Source organism: Falco biarmicus, chromosome 9 (assembly GCF_023638135.1).
Source record: "Falco biarmicus isolate bFalBia1 chromosome 9, bFalBia1.pri, whole genome shotgun sequence".
NCBI classification, from domain to species: domain Eukaryota; kingdom Metazoa; phylum Chordata; class Aves; order Falconiformes; family Falconidae; genus Falco; species Falco biarmicus.
In genome coordinates, this window is record NC_079296.1 from 28,859,636 (window position 1) to 28,869,202 (window position 9,567).

At 37.2% G+C, this 9,567-nt stretch overlaps 1 long non-coding RNA gene across 1 annotated transcript; it reads right to left on the bottom strand.

The window, feature by feature from the left end:
* Window positions 1–3,362: 3,362 nt before the first annotated feature.
* LOC130155178 (uncharacterized) lies at window positions 3,363–8,656 on the bottom strand. Its single transcript, XR_008823938.1, has 3 exons — window positions 8,356–8,656; window positions 7,289–7,461; window positions 3,363–6,609 (listed from the first exon to the last, which is right to left on the bottom strand). It is a non-coding gene; the product is annotated as an uncharacterized LOC130155178 (long non-coding RNA).
* Between the last annotated feature and the right edge of the window lie 911 nt (window positions 8,657–9,567).

The window sequence follows — 9,567 nt, forward strand, 5'->3', positions numbered from 1 at the left end:
CTGCGGCTGCTTGGTTTCCCCCCCAACCCCTGGTGGTGGTGGTGGTGTGTGTGGGGGGTTTCTGTAAATACCAGGGGCCGGATTGAGGATCCTGGGGGGGCGTATCCGGCCCTAGTTTGAGGACCTCTGTACTGAAGTAATAACACTAATTCTTAAAAACTCTAGAGAATTCGCATTGATCTCTTTTCAACATAAACCCTTTTCCTTGTCCGCTTCACAATTTTTGTGCTAGTTTTCATCTCTTCCACTTAAATAGTTGCTGCTTGCAGGTGGCTACTGTTAAACTCTGGAAGAAGCACAGGTGCTAAATGAGATAGTGGATACGGTGTCAATTGTTTGTGGTAGCGTGATAAAGGTACAGTATAATTAAAAGGATAGAGGAGAAAAACATGTATGGCTAGCCTGGTGAAAGTCCAAAGTCCAGTGTATCTGTTGTGCTAGAATCCCTTCTTAAAAATGGCCTAGGACTGTGACTCAAAGAACAATCACCGTTGCTAGAGATGGGGGAGAAAGGACCTATTTTCAATGCTTTTTACTTATTTCTTCTGGTTTTGGAAATTCTCCAGATTCTTTATCACAGAGCTCAATTGCATGGACAGTTTCATTCATGAATCATCTTGGTTACTTTTGTAGAGATATGTACCTATAAAAGTATCCAAAATTTCAAAGCCTGGATTTCTTATATTGTTTTTATTTATTGAAGTACCACTTTATGTTTCTACTAAATGATTAACATCCTTGCTGATGCCTTATTGGTATTAAAAGATAGACAGATTTATTACATATGGATGCACAGTTCCAGTACTGCAACATCTGAATTTATATGGGCATGGGTTCATTGGCAATATTTCAAATAATATGTGTATTCATGTTGTGGATCACTTCAAGTTTCAGTGCTGTCACATCTAGACATTTAGAGTTGGTGCATCTCTATCAAATACTTTGGATGAAATCTTGATTACACAAAAACCAAAGAAATTCTGCTAGTTCCTTCATCAGGGCTAGGATTTCATTCACTGACGTTTTTCAGAGGGTTCACTGTGTTTGAGATTAAATCCCTAATTACAGTAGCTTATATAAAATATAAACATAGATGTTTTCTAGATTTTTTTCCTAGAAAATGAATTATATAGAAGAAAGAATATTTTATGATAGGATCAATCCTGATATAGTAAAACTAAAAGCAAATGATAGTAGTACAGCTATGTGAAATATCCCTGGCCTGAAGGCCATATGACATTTGCTTGATTCAAGGCTTAATACTCAAAGTTTGGTACAATTATTCATCCACTAAGGTTCATGGAGTTGGTCTGATTTACGACTAATTCTGGCCACTACACAGAAACCGTGGTTTCAGTTGAATTATGATTATTTGTTTCAGTCTGAAGCACAGACTGAAATTCAAGGCATAAAGGGTGTCTTTTGCCTTGATTTGCAATTATTTTTCAAGTGAATTAAACATCTGACGAGTAATTGAGCAGATCTACTTTTCTGTACTAAGAGTGAATTTGACTCAACTTTTCCTCATTCTCCAAAGACCTTTTCTTCGGAGCTTTATAACTAAGTGAGGTTATCTAGACAAATATGGATTTCAGTCTGCATAAAACTTACAGGACTTTATCATATGAAACCTCAGGGCTTGACATAGGCAGTGTCTGGTATTCAATACAGTACCAACCTTTGAAATACTCCAGAGAAGTGCCTCTTCTTTCATGTTTATTTAGTGATTGAGTATTGTAATTCCTGACATCTTAATCACCATTAAATTTCTTTTTCTCACTAAAGTCATGAAGACTGTTAGAAATCCTTATGAACAGTAAAGTGATAGACACAAGGTACTGAGAGGACATCAGTGGTGGTGAAAGATGACAAACTTATTTTCCAAAAATGGGGCAATTCTGTCATTCCTGAAGGGTGACTGAGGGCATTCCAAACAAGTGTAGATAATTTTTTAAGCTGAAACACTTTGCCATATATTCTATTTCTGACTTTAAAAATTACCCTTGATTTTAAATACCCTCACTCATATGTCCATTGCACTACTCTAAATTGTGTCACCAGAGGCAGTGCTCTGAAGAAAGAAAAGAGAGAAAATAGGAAGGGTGAATGAACAGTCACAGCAAGGAGTTAGATGATCCAAAAAAAGATATTAGTCCGAATTGCTAGTCCAGCTGAGTTGTACCTTCTGCAGACTCAGAACAGACGATAACTAAAAGTAAAATTGCTTTTGTAGTTTTCTTACCCTGAAAATAGCCTAAAATTATCTATACACCGCTAGGGTAAGTTGCAGACAGGGCTGGTGTCTAGGTACACCACCTCTGAACATTCTCCTGAAGCTGTGCAGTTAGCCAAAGAGTAAAGCATGTTGTAGACTTTCCCTTCAGAACCTCGATGCATTTACGGCTTCTGAAGGAGCAAGACATGAGATCACTGGAAGGAAAACTCACTACGCCACAATGCTGAACCAAGACTTTATTGTTTTGCTGGCCCTGAAGTTTCAGCTGAAATGTGGTTTATAATACTGTAAAATTATAGGTCAGGTAAACCTCACTGCAGCTCTTGGGTATAGCTGTCCCTCTTCATTTAAGATAGGTGTAAGAAGTCATTATGCTGCTTTGCAGAAACAAGTAGCTGGAATGACTGTAGTCTCTAAACCCCAAACACAATTACATTCCTCTGTACAAAACAAAAGCTTGAAAGAGCCAGATGAGAATGTGAGTGAAGTGGGTGGAGTGGTTTTGCTGTTTTAAGCAGGAAATATATACAAGTGAAACAAATAGGGGCTATGTATGTAGGACATACATAAACATGTAGAAGCAGCCAAAGTGTAGAAGGAGCTAATGTCCAGTTACTGCCAGAAGAAAACCTGGAAAGGTTTTGGGCTGCTGGCACAGACTGACATGGGTTGGAAACTCTGTAAAAAATATGTTTTTTCAATATGTATAATTTCTGCTGTTCTCAAGGAAACAGGTTTTTTTTAATGTTGCTTTTTAGAAACAGACTGCTCTGAAAAAAGATCAATCTCTATTAACAGTTCCTCCTTCTAGTGGGAATAGTCTACAAACCTCCAAATTTTGACCAGCCGTTGGGCATAATAACAAAGCTGTGTGACAGAGTGATAAATCGCAGATGTAAATATACATGCTATTATTAAAGTGATAAATCTCAGATATAAATATACATATTGTTATTAATTGATTTACAGAATTCACATTTCCAGAGGTACACCTTCCTTTAAGGTGTTCATAAGAATTATTTATGCTTTGGGAGATGAAACTGGTATATCTAGCTATCATTCAAATACTCCAAAGACCTGCTAAATCAAAAAGACATTCCTATAAAGGAGAAAAAGTTTTTAATTCTCAACTTTTATGTGAAGATTAGGTGTCTGTAACCTCCCCAACACCCAGCAAATCTAGGAAAAAATAAGAGTATGTAAGCATGTGTTTTCTGAATTTGTTCCCCAGAGCCTTGAAAAAAGCTTAGAAAAGGAAAGAGCTTTTTGGGTAGTGGGCTGATAGTAGCTTGGAGCAAGTGGTGAAGGAATACTCTGTTGCCTTATTCAGGGAAATAAGATTTTGTAGTTTCTTGTAGACAAACAGGATCAGCTCAAAGAAACAGCTGTACGAGAGGACAACCCATCAAGCTTAGACCCACGGTTCAACTCAGTAAAGTATGAGTACATTCCTGACTTAACCAGACCAGGAAACAGTTATCTCAAATCATGTTTCCCAAAGCAAACCTTGACAATAATCCAGATTATGCAAATGATTAATTTTCTCAATGCACATGTAACTGTCGACTTCATTATTAATCAGCTGGGCTTTTTCTATACCTGTAGGTAAATGAAAGAACTTATGTGGAAGGTGCAACACACTCATGGATGAAACATTCCGTGTGTGAAAGAATGAAACATATTGAAATGGACACCTCTGCGCTTTCTAAATCTCACAGTATCAGTAAGGACTCCCATATTCTTTAAGGGTAACAGTTAAGTATGGAATGCATTTTTTTTCTTTTTACTTTGCTACATAAATGTACAGCATATTGTGCAATGGTCACATTAGGGCAGTCAGTCATTACTGTAAATAAGGGAAGTATAGATGTTTAAAATAAGCACACACATGCATATTTTACTCAACAGCAAAAAGAACCATCTTGAAGAATACAGCAGTGATTGCTCAAGTGCTCAATACACACAAAAAAATCTCACTATTAAAAAAGGAAATGAATGCCATGCTGGAACTGATCAAAGGTCCAGTAGTCTGTTTCCAATGTATAGTTATAGAATCATAGAATCACAAAATACTTCAGGTTGGAAAATACCTTTAAGATTATCAAGTCCAATCATTAACCTAGCACTTCCAAGTCCATCACTGAACCTTGTTCCTAAATACCACATATACATGTCTTTTAAATACCTCCAGGGATGGTGGCTCCACCACTTCCCCGGGCAACCTGTTCCAACGCTAGACAACCCCTTCACTGAAGAAGTTTTTCCTAATACACAATCTGAACCTCTCCTGGCACAACTTGAGCCCATTCCCTCTTGTCCTGTCACTTGTTACCTGGGAGAAGAGACCGACCCACTCCACCTACAGCCCCTGTCAGGCAGCTGTAGAGAGCGAGAAGATCTCTCCCCTGAGCCTCCTTTTCTTCAGGCTAAACAACCCCAGATCCCTCAGCCGCTCCTCATAGGACTTGTTCTCTAGACCCTTCACCAGCTTTGTTGCCCTTCTCTGGGCATACTCCAGCACCTGAGTATCTTTCTTGTAGTGAGGGGCCCAAAACTGAACATGATATTTGAGGTGCAGCCTCAACCGTGTTGAGCAACAGGGGGACCATCACTGCCCTAGTCCTGCTGGCCACCCTATTTCTAATACAGGCCAGGATGCTGTTGGCTGCCTTGGCCACCTGGGCCCACTGCCAGCTAGCGTTCAGCCAGCTGTCGGTTCATCTACTTTCCTATCCTTGGCCACTAGCAGATGGTTAAAGACTATAAAAAGAGTGCGTACAAATTGGTCCTTTCAGAGGAACATCCTCCTACCTTCTGGCAATAAACAGTGTAAAGGTCTTCTGAAACAGAGGTTCTGTACAGTCTTACGTTCAATAGCCACTGTTGGACTGAATGAAGAAAGAACAACATAAGCAATGATTGAACACTTACTGAAAAGGAACAGTGGCAGCTACTGAATCTTCAGTGCCACCACATACACCACCCTGGGTTTTCCTCAGAGGTCTCCTGTCTGATTACTCACCAAGTTTGACCCGTTTAGGTTGTGAGATCTGACAAAATCACAGCCTGAGTTGGAGCATCTGGGATTTAACTTTTATTTATAAAACTTAATTAGGAGATTTTTTCTTTCTTTCCATTTTTTTCCAGCTCTTCACTGTTAAAAAACATATAACACCCTACATAGGCACATACAAACAAATAAAACAAGTAAAAGCAAACCACAACAGTCAGTGAAGTTACTTGCTATAGAAATAGCAGTGCTGGCATTAGCACTTCAAAGGGAAAATCTATTTTAAAATTTAACTGCTTGGCAGATGCAGCAGATATAGAACAGGAACCAAAGAGAGGTGAGGAGGGAGGGAGAGTAGGAAGAGGAGAAAATGAGCGGGGAGGGATAGGAAAGCAGATGAACTGCACATTAATTCAAGGTAAAAATAGCCAAACTCGGTGTACTGGCAGTGAAATGCTGGCAATGTGGAACCCAGTAGCAAAATCCTCATTGGCTTCAGGGAAATCTGTCTTTCACTCTGCATCAATATTTTTACTCTTAGGTACGGTGTCAACACAATTCCTCAAGGTATTTATTTCTGTTTAGTTCATAGTTGCCAATCACTTATACTACAGCAATTCTATAAATATTGTGAAGTCGAGAAGGAAACTGACCCTCACTACTGTTTTCAGCACTACATTGGAAAATCAGGGTAAAAACCTTTTGGGTTTTAAGGAATAAATTACTATTCATACCGATAGTATTATACAACCATAAATAGCCATTTGTTTTATATTATACTCCTGTATTTTGAAGCAACTGGTAAAGAGTTTCAGTCCCTTGATTCCTGGGATTTGCTGTCTTCTACTACACCACTGAACTCCTGATGCAATAATGATTTTAAAGACAAAGCTTTAAAACAGTATGTTTAGTCTGTAGTGCAAGATATATGGAAAGGTTAGTCTACATCGATGCATAACTGATTATTCTTCAGGCTGAAAAATATTCATGGAGAAGTGTTTTTTATACAGTCAGTCGGATTGCTGTGGTAACACTGAATAACCTTAGCTGGCTCATTAAATCCATCCATGATAGATTTTTTTTGTTTTCTGTTCTTTGCCAATAGTAGTAATAATCATGTAGATAAGTCATTAGACTATTACAACTTTGTCATTTATTCTTAAATCTGTTCTGAACAGGATTCAGATAGCATGGTTAAAAAGTTACTATCCTTGCCACTGTTGTTCCAGAAGATTCTTCAGTTAAAGTACATCACAGTAAATATGAAGAAACATATCCATATCAAAGTAATTTTCAGGATAACCTTTGTCTTGATACGAGCAGTCCATTTCATAAGCACTGCATGACATCATTTCACATGAAGCTTTGAAGGAAAGGAGATACGTTCTCTTCAGTGATCCTAAAACAACTATGGCAGATGCATACACTTTTACAATGGGGGATCACACTCCATCAATCAGGTAAAGTTTTCTGAGTGGCGTATGGGAAGCAGGTACAAGCTCATAGCTCCAAATGTATCTACCTTGTGGAGAAGCTCATTATACAGGAGAGGGCAAAGGGTGACCCATGAACTTATGGGATTGTAGTGGAAGGACTGTACTTGGCCCTTTATAAGGACTGTAAAAAAAGGCAGAACTTTACAGCTTCACTGAAGAAGGCACAATTCCAATTTAGGCTTTTTTGGCAAATTATTTTCTCTCTTCTTTTGTAAGAAGGAAAATGAGAGCAAAGTAGTCTGTTAAGAAATACCAATTTTGTTTGTTTGGGGTTTTTTTTCCCTGAAATTTGCATTTAAAATTAGCTTTGTTTATCTAGGTGCTCAGAAAATGTTGGCTGGGGATTTTATTTATCCAGACATCATGGAATGGCCATTATTCTTTTAACAGGATAAAATCTTGCTATGATTTAAGAGAATACAGTAAGAGATTATGAAGACACTAACACAAAGTAAATCCACCATTTTCAAAGCAAAATGTGAAGTCTTGCTGATCAGCCAAGTGAGAGACCGATAGATGGTTGTTAACAATAATAATTCCCCATACCTTTATTTTATTCGCTCCATCTTTTATGTGTTTCCTCCTGCTTACTTCTCCATGTCTGTAAAGTGCAGGTCTTTTGAAGTTCCGTTGTCTATATGGTTGGGCTGACTGTTATTTAATTACTTTTTTAAAAATCAGCAGTTTTGCTCCATGGCCTCAAATGTTGAAGTCCCTGGCTGAAAAACAGGTTTGGTAGCAGATAAGTCTCAAGGGGAAAACATTTGAGGTAAATGCCTAAGGTTAAAAATAAAGAAATATATCTAAAATACAAATAATTTAATGTATAAAATCATTGGGCCTTCATTTTCACCTATGTAGCTATATTCATTCTGGGTTAAATGAATCTGAGGAAATGTGGAAAGTTCTAAACATAAAATTATAAAAAATAATACTTGTGAGCTAGTTACACTTTGTTCAGCTCCCAAACTATTTTTTGACTGAGTCTATTTTATAGTAGCCTGAATGTGCTACAGCTCCCTTAATACATAGCAGTTTTCAAAATTAAGAGTTCTCAGCAACTCCTGCTTTCCAGTTGAAAACGTTTTCAGCCATTTACATGTGTATCGTGAAATGGACCTCTCACATCCGTGCCTACATTTCTAGAAGTCGGCTGAGACTTTGCCATTGACCCATGACAGAGGAAGCTGAAAATATTCGACTGAAGTGTTTAAGATTTGCATCACAGAATCAAGATCAATAGCTCTTTGTCTGAGGCAAGCTGTCCTTGCCTGGAACAGCCTAACTACAAAATATCAGAATTAAGGTGAACAAGGAAATACACACTTTTTATACATGAGGAACTGAAGAAATGACAGTAATTAAAACAAAAAAGGGTAGCCCTTGACTTCATTTAGGTTTTGATATTTGGTCTCTTTGTGATGGTTTATAATATTTCAGTTAGCTTTTTTTCTTGGTAAGTATATACTTTAATTGGGTCATTTTAACACATCAGAACACTATGGGATATTTTAACTAAATAGAATCCACATCTCTTGGACTCTAACCCATCAAAGCTTACTCAGTAATTATTTTAGTCTTGAAAAGAACTGGCTGACATTAAAAGAACTTACCATAGTTGTACAAAAAAGAAATCACCAAAGACAAGAAAATAATGGTATTTGTATTATTCTGATGTTAATTATCTCTTTTGTTCTGGATTCTACTCTCAAATAATAAACTTAATCTTATATTGAGCAATCTCGCCTTCAGTTTGGTATAAATAACTCATGTCCCAGTCAGTTCTTTTCACAGGTGCGCCTGTAACAGAGGAGACCTGCTTAATTAGACCTCCCTCTCCCAAACCCTCAAAGAATAATTGTATTCCTGTGGTTTTAGGTACAACATAATGTTCTAAAAACAAAACAAAAGCCATATAAGAAAAATAAGCCCTTCACTATTAAGACATAATGCTTTGTAGACAAAGGCTACCATGCTCGTTAACACAGAAAATAGATTTGTTTGCCTCACAAATTGTTGTAGATAGGCTTAATTGGTTATTAACTCTACAGGTAGAGATAATTACAAAGCTTTTAAAATATGCCTTCAAATTTGATGTGGCCAACCTATGCAAAACTGGGACCCAATTTTTCAGAGTGGTTTGTGCTTTCAAAACCCAGCTGATGTTGATGTGGTAACTGTAGGTACTCATCTCCTAAAACCATTCTTATACTAAGTATATACTAAACATAAGTATAATAACTAAATATAATAATCTTATTCTAAGTATCCAGTATTTAAGACATCAAAACCAGAGGCACTTTTTCAAAATTTTGTTTGGTACAGCAAACCTATTTACATAATCTGGGTCTTCTGATGCCATTATACAAGTAAGATATAACAAGAACAAGAAAACTCCCAACCTCCTAAATAGTGTCTTCAGTCATTCCCTAGCTCAGTTTTTCTGGTTTTAAATAAAATGTTCTTTTTAACTTTTTTTGAGTTTGCTTCCAAGAAATGGTTCCCACACTCTTACTCAGAACAATCCTCCATAGAAAACATTCTGGAGATTCCAAAATGTATGTGCAGTCAGTTGTCATTGGGGATTCAAAATTGTCACTAGAGTTCAGAGTTGGTTTGGGGAGCAGAATAGTGGTACATCCTCTGGAACTTTAGTGAACTTTTATATCATAGCATTCTTTTAGACAGTAATTGTTCTAAAATAATTTCAAAGCAAGCCAACAAAAATCTACAAGCGTTCTATGCTGTATCATTTATTCATCAGATCTGCCACTAGTAGCAATGATAGCTTTGCATGTAATTTGTTAGCTAATTGTTAATATAGA